General features: G+C 41.5%; 1 protein-coding gene across 1 annotated transcript in view; it reads right to left on the bottom strand.

Annotated features, from left to right (window-relative positions):
• The window catches only part of itfg1 (integrin alpha FG-GAP repeat containing 1), a 134,702-nt gene that overhangs the window by 109,245 nt on the left and 11,007 nt on the right, over positions 1-14,450 (bottom strand). The gene's annotated exons all lie outside the window — the stretch shown is intronic.

The following is a 14,450-nucleotide window of genomic DNA, read 5'->3' as shown; positions in this document are numbered from 1 at the left end:
ACACAAGGAAAGAGTTGGCTTTCTTATACTGAGACCTGTCAACCATCATGTATAATGCACAGGGCTAGTTGTAAATACCAGGACTAGTCAAACTCATACAGCGTATGGCTAAAAAAAAATAAAAAGAGAACATCGTTGTGGAAACTTCGACATTTCAAAGCTCGGTTTAGAGATAAACAGGATGGATGTGCTTCTTAAAGCAGCAGCAGGGAAACAGGTGAAGAGAGGGGGGGGGAAAAGGATGATGTCTCCTGCAGGGAGCAAACGGATTTTCACTGAGCTTTCTGGAGGCTTCACCCCCTGGAAATGCCGTTAGCTCGCTCTATTCAAATCCTATAACCGGCGCTTGTACTCGTGTTCCTCGCCCTTGAAGCTCAGGCTGCACTTCTAATGCGGTTTGCTGTGAGAGAACTTTTAGCGCCGGGTTCTCTGGACTGCGGTTCTGCCCCCGGTAATTGGACATGAAATAAATATTGGCATTGATCTGCCTTCGGGCCTTGCTTGGCGTTGCTGTGCTCTGCATGGGAAAATATTAATAATAATGGAATGGGGATTGAATGAAGGGGAAGACAGGAAGGAAGACGATTGCGTGTAAGGATAGAGGGGAATGTTGAAACTCTGAGAGTGTTGGTTCTCATATAAGTGAAAAAATGTATTATAGATTATAAAAAATTAAAAACGTGGTTCTCTGGTTATATGTCAAGAACTGTATATACTGAAAAGTGTTTCTCTTTGAGCATACTAATCTGAGCTCCCCTTATACTCGCATGGATGTGCTCTGAAATGTTATCCCAGGATTCTGCTGCAGTCATCCCCAGAACCGAGGAGAAAGAATCAGCAGAGGGAAGGAGCTTTCGTGAGGAGAGCTCTTCTCTCCAGGAACATCCTGCCACCTCAGGTAGAGGAGCTTTAGGTAGGAATCATCTAGGCTTTTCATGCTTCCTACTTCAGAATCTCCTACTACGGTAGGTCCCCCATGACAGACAACATTTACATCCATTTATTTAGTGTTACGACTTACACTAAAATAAATACTGTTATGATGCGGTTTCTATGCTACAGAATATTACCAGATACAGAATACATTGTACATACACGTGTCATTTAATTATATAGAATAGAATTAGAATGTTATATACTTTGCAGATTTTTATTATCACAATTTGACGCTCTGTGCCTTTGTGCTCAGATGGTGGTTACACACAAACACAAACACACACACACACACACACACACACACACACACACACACACACACACACACACACACACACACACACAGCCACTTTTTTAAGCCCCTTACGGTGGTGAATCAGTTGAACTTTTAACATGTAAAACTTTGTGGACTTGCAGACATGTTGCCCACACAGTCTCAGAAAAGCATATGCACAGACACACACACACACACACACACACACACACACACACACACACACACACACACACACACACACACACACACACACACACACACACACACACACACACACAGGACACACTCAGTAATTTGCACACTGTGTATGTGCGTTTGAAGTCGCATCGGGTGGCGTGTTGATGAGCTCAGTTAATCAGCCAATCACGGCTGGGATTCTGTCTAAGAGGCCTGATTGGCTGATTAGGTGTGATGGCGATGTGTGTCGGTGAGAGAGGCATGGGGTAGCCGGAGGTGCAGAGAGATCTTCATCTTGTAAACACTTAACGTTCTCTCTGTGGGGGCCGCGCTCTCTCGCCTCACCGCTTGCCTTTTGTTTTTTTGTTTTTTTTACCCAAAGTTCACTTCTGCCAAACTCCTTTCTACAATCATTCCTCTTGTTCTTCTCATCTAAATGTCAGCCCCCCCTCGAAACTGCTCTTTAAACTTCCCGTTGCAGGTTGAAGTCTCCCCACTGGCAGGCAGTGTATTGAGGGATGTAAACTGAAAGTGGAAAGTCCCTCGAGCAGGACACTAAACTTTAACCTGCTTTCTCCGTGGACACTGTGCCACGCACGGCCCTGCTCAGATCTGTCCTGAGAGGGAATGAATTTTAGCGAGTGTGTCGAGGGGAATATGCGCACACAGAAAAGCCAATTCCCTTTTGGTAAACTGAGCAATAAGGTAATCTTAATGGGATCCTTCTGACATTATCCTCTTCAATTCATTGTCCTTCTCCACTTCCCCCCGTCCTCACAGTCCCAGACGGAGAGTATTCTACACATACCCATAAAGAGCTGCTAGCTAGCACTATAAACCTAACTGCTGCCACCATCACTCACTTTAACACAGTTTTACCGTTCCAGGGAATTTAACTTGTCTGCCAAGGGCCTTTAAAGGACCCATTCAAGTTAAAAGGGATATTATAAAGAAGAACGGAAGAAAACAGAGCAGGAAAGAAATCAAAAGGAAAGAGAGAGAAAGGGTTTGTTTGTATTGCCCTGCTTTCCCCGGGTTAAACTTAGAATTAGTTTGAACTGGTTTGCTCGAATCAAGAGGCACACTATTAGTCTCACATTTAGATCTTTTTTTTATTCCAGGTTCTTCTCTGTGCTTTTTTTTTATTTATTTATTTTTTTAAATCAACCATAAAATCCTCATACTTTAAGATACAAATAATCAACTTTTTTCCCACTTTTCTTAATATGGACGGAAGTGGGCAGAATGATCACACCTACCCACCTTTTCAAACATAATATAAGTTCATGTTTTCTTTCTGAGAACTTTCCTGCCAGTTTGGTAGAGTGGTTGGCTCTTACACCTACAATACTCTGAGCAAATAGAGATCAGGTAAAAGGTGCAAATAAGATTTCCCTCAAATTCAGAAAGCTTCATTATTGCGTTTGGGAATAAAAACACTACACCGCTGAAATTCAAACCTGGCCCCGGCATCTGAAAGTTAACTGTTTTGAAAAACTGCTAAATGCTTTGTCAGGTTTCTACAAAGCATAATCTTTGGGGGACACCTCTGTTGGCTTGGAGGAGGAGCCTGCTGGCCCCACAGGGGGAGTGGCTGTGATCAGGTCGAGCCTACAGATATTGCAGGCGGTTGGGGCCTGAATTAAAGTGGAACCAATTTCACACATCAAAACTTGTTAACAGGTCATGGGGGAGTACTACTGCAAATGTGACACATGTTGTATAAAGCTTTTTGTGGCTCCAGAGGGAAGTCTGACTAAAGCCCTAAGCTCTTCTATGGTTTTATAGGCGTTTTATTTTCGTTCCTGTCGATAGCTTTGGCGTCTGGTCAAATTCTTCAAATTTAATAATCTCTATCAAGCGATATGAAGGATACATCATTTCTGATATAAATGATCTGTTTTTGATAAAAAATATAATATACGTTATCTTGGAGTTTTCCCCAGATGACACCTACAGGACTTCTGATAAAGAGGTGATTGTGAGGTCACACGGGTGACATCAGACAGGCACTGTGACTGTCCTAGAATCATGACAAGCTACCAGTAATCCTGTTGGACCTGTATGATTGGAAGTGACCAACACGACCATCAAAGCCCACTAATCCCATCAAACCGTGGCTCAGTAGAAAAAACAAGACGAGCAGGAGCGCTGCTGTAGTGTTGTGAGCAGTCGGTGGGGCTTTAAACATAAGCCTTATTGCCTTGATTATTCATCCAAAATATTCCTTTGATATTATTTAATTGGCATGATTTCAGGATTACATCCACTCTACCATTAGACCGAAATTCAGACACCAGCCTCTTGAGAGCAAAAACTAAATGTCTGCTATAGTTGCTCAATTTTAGCTTTACTTCTTTTGCCACCATTGTGAATTAGGTTTGAATTCAGATTGTGGCCTTTTGATCATCGCACAGTCCTGTTAGAAAACATGTCAATATAATGTCATCATACAGCTAAATTTACTTCAAATCAATGTTTTTGTTCTAAATATTTTGTGCCAAATTCTGTGCATAATTGATTTTGTGCATTTGTGCAAAAAAATCATCTCTTAGTTAATTTGTTTTCTCATTTACATGCTTTGCTTTTTTATCTAGTGTGTAGAGTTTTGATGTTTTTTGTAATTGTTTTTTGGTATGTTTCCTATGAAGAGGGGTGCAGGGATGATGTATTTTGGAGGCCGTACCCAGAGTTTAGTATCGCTCTGACTTGACCTGATTTTTCCATTAGAATTTAAAATATTGCAGAAAATAAGCTCTGTGGCAAACACATGTTTACGATACTTACGCGTTTTGTTCAGCAAGATAATGATCACAAATGAACACCACTTGAAGAGTGAATGCAATCTGCAGAAGTAAAAAGCTAACGTTAGGCTATAAAGTTTACTACGGCCACATGAGCGCTATGATTCATATTGAGCCTGTGAAGTTGACGTTTTATAGTCTCATGTAGTCATTTGTTAGCAACTGCCTTTTTCAGAAACTTTAAACGCAGACCTTACTCTAGGCATCTAACCAAAAACCCATTCAAAAAACCCCATAGAGTTCGAGATGAGGGAACTGAATGAGGAAAAAATGCTAGGTAATTTCCAGGTTTTAGGATTTAACCCTGCACCAATCTATAGGCTGGTAATTGTTTCCTTTTTTGTTTTGTTCTTGTTTAATTCACTTGATGATGTTTGCAGTATTTCTGATGATGTCATCAAATGTTAACCCAAACAGTCATGTATACATTTAATGAACATATAAATCAAGTGTCTGGGCGTGTTCTACTTTGCACAGCTACCACATTTGTTCTGAATGCTGTGTCGCACATTGAGTTTTATTAGGTTTAACAACAAGTAAACAGACATCACATCCAACAACAGCCGCACCGATCTGACACTCTGCACCGTGAGCACATACACACATTCAAAGCATATACTAATAGAGCTGTCATACTCCACCACTTGGGAAAGATGCATACATAATTGAGGTATATAAATGTGCTCGTGTGTGGGAGGGCGGGGTTGCGTAACAGCAACAGGGATTCAGAGCTCTAAGTGGTTTGTCATGTCGCCTCATAATTAAAGAGAAGGCTGGAGCAACGGCTACGCTAGGCATCAAAAAACACACTCAGAGAAAAAGAAAGTCTGAAACCAGATGCTGAGGCCCTCCGGTTTTCAAGGTGTGTCTGGATACGGAAAAAAAAAAACGAGCTGACAAAGCAAATCACATTCGAAACAAAAGCGTGCTAATCCTTTAATTGCGAGAGATGCAATCTATAATCACTTGATTATTTCTAAGTCCCTAAGATATTTCTGTTTTGTTAAATTGTCTCTTCCGAGCAATTGACACTTCTGAAACGCACACTGTCACGCCCACATGAACGATGAGCAGGCTGCGTAAATAACCCCCCCACACGGCAAGGCTGATTTTCAGCACATTATTTAAATATCTGTGTGGGCATCTGCGTGTGAATCATTTTATTTATTTTGTGATACAGACAATCATCCACAATCAGTCCTTTCACACTAACAGAATAATTGCAAGTGTGTCTGTTGCCTATGATAGGGCGTTAAGAGCAACAACTGTCTGAGCTCAAGTGAAGTGAAGCAAAACAGCTCAACAAGATAGAGCAGCATGCTGCAGAACCGCAGAGGAACCATGGGTTGCGCTGCTGTTTCTGTTGGGACAAATATCAGCATGCTGCACGGAGGTCTGATTGGCTCGATGCTGTTTCTGCTACAGTAGGACACAGATGAGTGCGATATGAACAGGTAAGGGCAGGTGTATACCGCCTGTTGGACGCATGTTGGCACCACATGATGGACAGTACCGCATGTGGATTAAAACATCTGCAACCACATGAGAGTAACTGTGCTGCTGAATGTTTTCTTAAATTATGGTCACAAAAGTGTATTAAATGATCTTCAAGCAAAAAAATATAAAAAATTACAAATGTGTACAAATTATTTCTTCTTATTTTTGGTTCTCACAAATGCGTTTACCGATCTACACACAAAAAGACTTTTACAACTGCAAACACAACAATCTGAATAGATATGAATATTTTAAGTACATTTTTAAAATTCAACATCACAGATCTGATCATTTCCTTAGAAAGGCTTCCTGTGTATACAAATGTCTAAAAATAATTCTCAGATTATTCAGATTTTTAAATGTGCAAATAAATACAAAAAGATCAGGTTATATTTGCGTGGGGAGTTTTGAAACTATTTCCACGGCCTCCAGCTCCACAAATACAGGCTGTGTTTTAGTACTGGTGGGGTTTAAGTGAACATTGTGTGTAATTTCAAAGTGGGAAAGACGTTTCTTTTCCAAATAGACAGCATAGCTCGTCACCCCTCCAATAGAACACATACAGTAACCAACTTTATACTAACATATGGTTTAAATGAGCTACTGGTAGGTAGTGGACTTGTTCTTCTGCTGGGAAAACAGCCAGTCCAGGCTGGCTGAACTGGGAGAGACTACACTGACTGGCTGGGCGAGCGTTAGCCTAGCTATGATGGTATTATGAATTAAACAGGCCACAGGGGAGAGTTGTTATTGCTTTAGTCTGAAAATAGCACTGCGTATCGCTTCTCTGCCAGTTTATCTTGATTGACATCATATAAGTTGTCTTCGTCCCAGACGACAATAGAACATCTGACTTCTGCAGTCAGTCCTACCCCCCCCCATGTTAACCTGTGTCAATGAAAACAACTGTCTGCGCATTCACTTACTGCATATTTTATTTATATATTGCACCCAAGTATAATTACTGCGTTGCAATCCAAAGCGTAAAATCACACCTGTGCCTTCATCCAATGCAAGTAAGTGTGCACATCACTGCCATCAAAATGTGATGTTGTGCTCTCAATGTGAAGCTCGTTTCCAGGTCGATAATAGTTGATAATGAGGGATGCATACATCTTAAATTGAATCCAGACTTGATTTTGTTAGTATGAGCTGTATGGTCCAACCTGTTTTCACTTAATCAAATTGCACATAGATGATGCAATGGGCTGCAAATGCGCGTTAAGATTTTAACTTCTAAAAATCTCGTTGCAATCTACCAGAACCCTATAGATGCAATCTTTTCAGATGTGCGGGGTAGATACATATTTTGTTCCTGCTCTTTGCACGAAGGGCTTCTAATCAAAATCAAAACGTCAGGCCTCAACATTTTTGACATTCGCCAAAACTCCATTTTAATGGATTGTTGGAAGATCATTTAAGATATAAGATATACTTTAGATGACCCAATACCCGGGGCGAGCATGAAAAAAAGACACACCTCCCTCGAGAAATAAAGGGCAAATTAAGCTTGAAGTGTGCCTTTCATCAGACCCAAGTTATTTCAACAAGTCATCTCACCACTTGAGACAAGTCTTTGTTCCCCTTATCCATTCTGGAGGGAAAAAAAGGGAGAACTTTTTCATACTTTCTATCACTAAACTTGCTGCAAGCACGCAATGTCTGTCTGGTGTCTCGCAATAGGCCGGCCTCCTAATGTAAGCTGACACTTGCTGATTAAAAAAAGTAAGGTAAAGAAAAAAAATGAATCCAAGTTGATACTCAGGTTTAGATTTAGGAGAGGAGAGGAAATGAGGGAAGAGGAGAGGAAAGAAGAGGAGAGGAGAGGAGAGAAGAGGAGAGAAGCAGAGCGTGGGGAGATGAGCAGCCCTTGAGTTATTCATAGCCTCTCCATCAGATTTGTTAAGGGGATTGGAAGCAATTTAAAGGCCTCCACTGACTGTTTGACTCGAGCAGCATTATGTCTCTCTATTCCATTATGTTGAGCCGCAGTGTGGGGATAAAGACCAGGCTTCCTATTAGCCTCTGTATAAACAGATAGGGCGATGCTAGGCGGGTGCTATGCCTCGGCACAGAGGGAGAACTCTGACATTGAGGAGAAATGACGGCGGCGGGCGGCGGCACATTCCATCTCCCGGCTTTGTCTCACTATCACCTTCCTTTTTTATCGGCTTCTCTCTGCACACACATACTCCCTTATCTGCCATACTCCCTAGCACAGAACAGTAGCACCATCCATTGCTGTGGATCAAGAGGTGTTATGACTCAGGGAACACAGCGAGCGGAGAACTGTCACAGATCTGGAGCTCGAAGCAAACGTATGAGCGCAGTGACGGCACAATATTTTGACCCAAATGTAAACAGAAGGGCAGCTGCAGGTGTGGGACCTGCCGGATGGACTAATACTAGACATTTACTTCAGTGAGCTTTGTCACCACACAGATTTAAAAACAAAAAACAGGCCTTTTCTGGAGCAGGAATCCCTCACTGAGCATTGTTCTCAGTGTCTCAGTAGGAGTGCCCAAATTCCTGAACATCATGCTGACATTCTTCTTTTTTCTGTTAACTTTCAATCGTTAAATGGAAAGTGGGTTTCTAAAATTGACGTGACCATCTTCTTCTTCTTCTTAAAGACATTGCAAAACTACCTTGATTCTGCACTCAGGGATGGTTTGAGTGATTTATTTCAAAGACAGCACCAGTACAAACCTGCGCTTTCAAATGTACCTATCATTCTTGTTTTATTGGTGCCTTTTGTGTTCATTTCAATTTGTTCAATAAAAGAATGTTGGCAATCAGTGAATTAAATCGGGTTTTTTTTAATTCAACAATTAATTTGTTGTATTCTAGCAGTTTACTGAAAGCAGCAGAAAGACAGAAGTGAGTACAATTTAATAATAACTTATTATTTAAAGGCAAGTAGTAGCGTAATTGCGGTATTCAGCAAAGTAAATGCATACGTTCTTCATACCGTGCAGCCCTACACTGTACACATGATACATGATACAAAGGCCTAAGGCATATCCCCACTCATTAAACATGATACATGCCGTATGTTTCTGGAGTGGTCGCCGCCAGCATTAGAGTAGAGATAGTTGCGAAGATGAGAAAGGACATGACCGTGAGTGGAGAGAGCCACGGATATTGATTTCACTGTGCTGGATGGTGCAACAACTATATATCGTGATCTGATGACTGCATGGCTTTCATAACTGAACCTGTCTCTCTTGCTCCTTTGCTTCCCAGTTGTCCTTCCCTTCACCTGCTTTCTAGCATTGTGTGTCACACAGAGGTTAAGGCGGCTGAGTTATATACGATAAGTGAGCTTTTCTGAGGGTTCGGCCGGTCAGAGTTGCATCCATTTAACTGACCTGCGTGCTATTTGCAGGAACAAAGCAGTGAACTCAATTTCTCCCCTGGATTCCTGCAAATTGTGAAACTCCAATCAGCTTAGATATTGTTCCTATTATAAATGAATGTACTAACAATGCACCCCCCCCAGTGATAATTAATTTTTTTAAATTGCAGAGCATGATGACATTCATTACTGCAATTTAGAAAAAAAGTAAGGGAAACTCAGTGATGCTTTACACTTTCAGAAGAAAAAACATGCTTCCCTTCTAAAGTTCCTCTCTCTCTCTTTCTCTTCCCTGAAACTTTTTCTTTTTACTCATGATCCTCCTCCACACTCCAAAATCCGTGCATTCTTTATGGAGAGGCAATCTGAGGCCAACAACAACAGTAACAACAGTAACAACAGTAACAACAATAAGGCGGTACTACATCCCCCTCCTTGTACCTGTAAAAGGCCTTGCAGCGGCGGGCGGCGGTTCGTCCAGGCTGCAGAGCAGAGCGGATGTGACAGCCGCTGCATTAGTGTCCGATATGCCGTGTGTGTTTGTGCAAGTGTACTGTCACCTCACTCATCACTACGCTCCGAGCTATTAAGGTTGTGCGCGTCTGTTGACGGGGAAATAGAAAGGAAAATTCGTAGGAGAAAATGTACGACGTGAGGACCTACAGAGACCTACAGAGAGGAGGGGAAACGAGAAAGAGCTTTAGAGACACTGCAAGAAAGAGAGGGTAAGAAAGAGACAGACAGACTGATCCTCTCTTTTCGTCCTGTCTCTAATGCCCCTGAGCAGGTTATTTGTTAGTCTGTTACTCAGTAAACAAGCTGTGACTCCTCTCCCCTGCTGGCTGTCAAAAGGACACACACGTGCAGACACACAGTTGTGCGCTCTATTCCCCCCGGGGTTGCTGGGGAGATAGAAGAAGGTCGCCGTGCCGACTGATCTCATTGCTCCGATGTCCATCTGTGTTTGTTTAAGTTGTACTGAGTGTGTGTGTGTGTGTGTGTGTGTGTGTGTGTGTGTGTGTGTGTGTGTGTGTGTGTGTGTGTGTGTGTGTGTGTGTGTGTGTGTGTGTGTGTGTGTGTGATGCAGTTTGAATGAGGCTGACAGTAATGAGGCAAAATGAGAAGGACGAAGTGAGTGCGCCTGATCTTGCTTGTTTTTGTGTTTGTGTGTCTTGTGTATATTTGTCCACACTCCTGCTATAAGCAAAGTCTAAGCCCTCTGTGTCCGTCTGTTTGTATCGATTTTTGTTCCCCACTGTCTTCAGCCCTCGGACTGATCTATGCCTCAGCTGGACAGAGAGACGGCCGTTGGTATTCTGAAGGAAATGTCACAGGAGTCAGCAGTGAAACACAAACTCTGCCTCAGACAGACGTTGGGAGGCAATGCTCCCTCCTCGCTGAGAGCCAGATTCAAGGCGATAAGTTTAGCCTGGAAACATACAGTCCTTAGAGTCCGATCTATTGATATCTGGAGCCCGTTTCAATGCAAGGAAAAGTAAAAATTGACTTACAGTGGATGCAAACTGATACAGGCAAATAATATTCTGTCCAGCCAAACAAGCAAAGCCAAATGTATGGTGGAAAATACTTCCAGTGATCCCAACAGGTCATACAAATTAGTAGGTTTAACATTCCCTTCTGAAGAGTTGTCTCTCTGACACCAGCTGTATGACCTGTCGGTTGCTCATGGTGCAAACGTCTGCCCACCTTTAACCTTTCACAATCATACAGGAATAGCTTGGTGGTGTCTAGAGGTGGGTATAATAAATAACTGGATATCAGTCTTTGCACAGTCTAAAAGTAAATAGTAAAACCATTAAATCAATGCTAAAGCAAAACCAACCGCTGACAAGATGCATAAATGGATGTGGTTCCAATCTTATAGGATCTTAGCTTATTTTTTTTATTTTTTTTAGTATCTCTTCAGTCACCAGAGTGTCCCTTTTAAAAGGGTGCTAGAGGGAACTGTGTGGGGTTGCAGCCAAAATCTTCCCTGGCCACCTCCATTGATATGTGGCCATGTCCCTCTGCTAGCAAGAAACCATCGGACTGTGAAACAAGCTTTTCCAAACTTGCCCAAAGCCCACAAAGACGATTTACTATAGTGATCGAAAGAAGGAGCAGGAGAAAACCTTAACATTTGTACTGCTACCTTGCCCACTGAGAGAGAACAGTCAGGGTGAGCTGCGCCATCACACACACACACACACACACACACACACACACACACACACACACACACACACACACACACACACACACACACACACACACACACACACACACACACACACACACACTTCACTTGTTAATGCAGTGAGATATGAAAATGTCAATTTCCCCCCCTCAGTTAAAACGTCTAACAGAACCTGAGAGGGTTGAAAGATTATTTTTTTTCTGAGATTTTTTTCTCCCAGAGGCTATAACATGGCTGGCTTGGTAACTTTGTCCCAACATTTAAATAAAGAATGATTGATGTCCATCAGTGTCATGGCAACCACAATGATTTATACGAATATATATGCCTAAGTCAATACCACAGCGCCACACATTCACATTAACCATGGTCCTCCCTCACATAACCTACACACACACAGCACAGAAACACACACACACTCTTAAAATGCAGAATCCGGGCCAGGAACAAAGTGAAAAGCTGTGCAGAATAAATCCGTCTCTAAGCCAATATGTTTCTCTAACTCCACACTGTGTGACTCCCAACCCGATCTATCAAAACGGTTCATTCACAAACATGGCGAAAACATGCCGGTGTAGAATGGAGCAATGCTATTCCCGGAGGAAATAATCTCCTAAAACCATTACGGGGAACGACGTAGGTGCAGTAGCTATGGGGAGGATTATGGCCGAACCCTCTCGTACACATACACACACACACACACACACACACACTTTCAACCCTATTTTGCTCACTTTCTTTATACCGCACATGTGCGTGCGTGTGTGTAAAGAGAAACTGATCACCGAACTACTGTAACAAGCATAGTAAAGCTCATTTGGCGGACTGGAACGAAGTGTGTGTGTGTGTATGTGTGCGCGTGTGTGTGTGTATATACAAGAAGTGCATCAGTGCAGGGTGCCAACATCAAGAGTGACGTGCATTGTATATTGACTACATGATAAGTCTATATGTTTCTATTTGTGTAAAGTAAATGTATTACATTCACAGAAGGGGACTTTACATATTAAGATTGTTGTAAAAACACTTGGCTTTTGCACAAAAATGTAGAAATATAAAACCTGAAATACTGCAGATTGGGATGACAGTGCTTATCAAGCCAGCCATGTTTTTGCCAGCTGCTGGGGGCCAGATCTATTAACAATACATTCAAACAAAAAACATGCAGACGCCAGAGCAGGCGTTCTCCAAAAACGTCAACAGATAGCTACGGGTGATTTGATAAGGTGGATATGAAATATAAAAGGTGAGATGTAGCCTTATTGTTAAACATTGCTTGTATTGGTTGTTTGCCAATTTGACTGGTTGCGTTATTATTTTATAGAACAGTGTTCTTTAAAATTTTAATCAGAGGCAAATCTATACACTTAATGCATATTTCTGTCCTTGTGCCAAAAAACAAGTTTAGTTCTACAATGATTTTTATGCATCTGGATCCTGGTTTTGTATTTTATTTTATTTATGAAATCATTTTTTAAAGCCTAATTTAACAATTTAACAAAAAAAATAATATATATATATACTGACAATCTGGGGAAAGTAATAGTTGCCACTTGTGGTGATGATCCACAAAACAATTAGGATTTTTAAAAGAACTCGGTTTTGTCTCTGGGAACACCGCTATAAAATGGAATCTAGACAATCTCTATCACATTATGTTGCTCCTCACAGTCACACATCTACTTGTATTGTAATTAAAAATGTGGATCCCCAGGCGGTACTTTGGCCAGGCTCATTAAAAAGAAGATGATGCACTCAGTTGTTGCCCCCGGTTACCAGGTGTTTTTTGGATGGAGACACTGGGGAGGACTGACAGGAGGGAGTTATTAGCATTGACAGAAGTTTTAGCTTATAAACGTATTTCATGTGAACTTTTTCATGTGTCCGTCTGCAACACGCCTGTTGATTTGCAGTAAAACTGTAGAATAATAAATCATAACATGTTTTTTGTGCGCATAAGCACAAAGGTTTCTGTGGTTATTTTGACAGTCTGTTGCCAAACGACAGTGTGCAACATCACTCCAGTTAGAAATTGCAGATGAAGCAGATATAAGCGTTGTAGTCAAGGCTACCTGACGCTAGAACAAGTCATGACCAAGACCAGAGGGAGGTATGACTGAGACAAGACCAAGACCAAGGCAGGGCGAGACAGATTCAAGACCAGACCAGACTGAATCATATAGGTTTGGATTTTTCTTTGATTTGAGCAATCACAGTAATGATGTTGACAAATAATTCAGACAAGGCACAGCTAATTTAGTCATATCCCTGTAGCTGTGGTCTTGAGTCTTCTTTGTCGACGAGACAAAGTAAATGTGTGTAAATGTGGCCCATTCCAAGACGCGACAGAGAGCAAAAGCAGTCTTGAGAAAAAGACAGATATCAAGTACTACAAGTACTGGGATACATCCTCTGGGAACCCGCGTGTCAGTAACAAATTATGAGCATATCCATCTTGTAGATATTGAGCTACTTTACTGGATATGTAAACATTTGAACCTACTAGTGGTGTTAGATAAAATGTCAGAGTAGCACCAAAGTCAATGGATTTCCTCCTCTAAGGACCAGCAATGTCTGTACTAAATGTCATGGCAATCCATCCATAGAACCTGCAGTATTTCAGCACGTACCAAAGTATTGGAGCGACGAACAGACAGGCAGACAATGTCATCCGTACAGTCAGTCCATTAGCTGGGCTTTTTATGTTTATTTGGATTGTCTGTTTTATGTATCAACACCTATAAGATTGGTAGGGCAGGTTGACTGATAAAACAGGGACACCTTATTTTTACAAATACCTCAGTGACAGCACGTTCTCATTCCCGACCTGTCCGTTTCTCCACGTCGAATGCATTTTGTCTTTTCACCATAAACTTTAGTGTTCACAGGTTATATACATTGTTTTCCGCCCATTAAAAAAAAAAACTCACAATGGAGGTTTTCTTAGTTTTTCAATTTACCTACGCACCAAAACTACTTGGTGAGGTTTAGGCAACACAATTAGGCTACTTGGTTTGACTTAGGAAAAGATTGTGGTTTGAGTAAAAATAGAGTATATTATTTGAGTAACTGGCATTAGGCGAGTACATAAGTTACAGAACAAAAGGTACGGTGAAATAAGTTAACATTTACTTAGTTTCCCACGTAAACAGTCTACTGATGCAGAAAAGTTAACATTGGAGTTAGTTGAAAGCCCAATATGTA

The sequence above is a fragment of the Anoplopoma fimbria genome, chromosome 2 (genome assembly GCF_027596085.1).
Source record: "Anoplopoma fimbria isolate UVic2021 breed Golden Eagle Sablefish chromosome 2, Afim_UVic_2022, whole genome shotgun sequence".
Classification (NCBI taxonomy): Eukaryota; Metazoa; Chordata; class Actinopteri; order Perciformes; family Anoplopomatidae; genus Anoplopoma; species Anoplopoma fimbria.
Note: the sequence above shows the minus strand (reverse complement) of the source record. Positions and strands in the feature narration are given on the sequence as shown.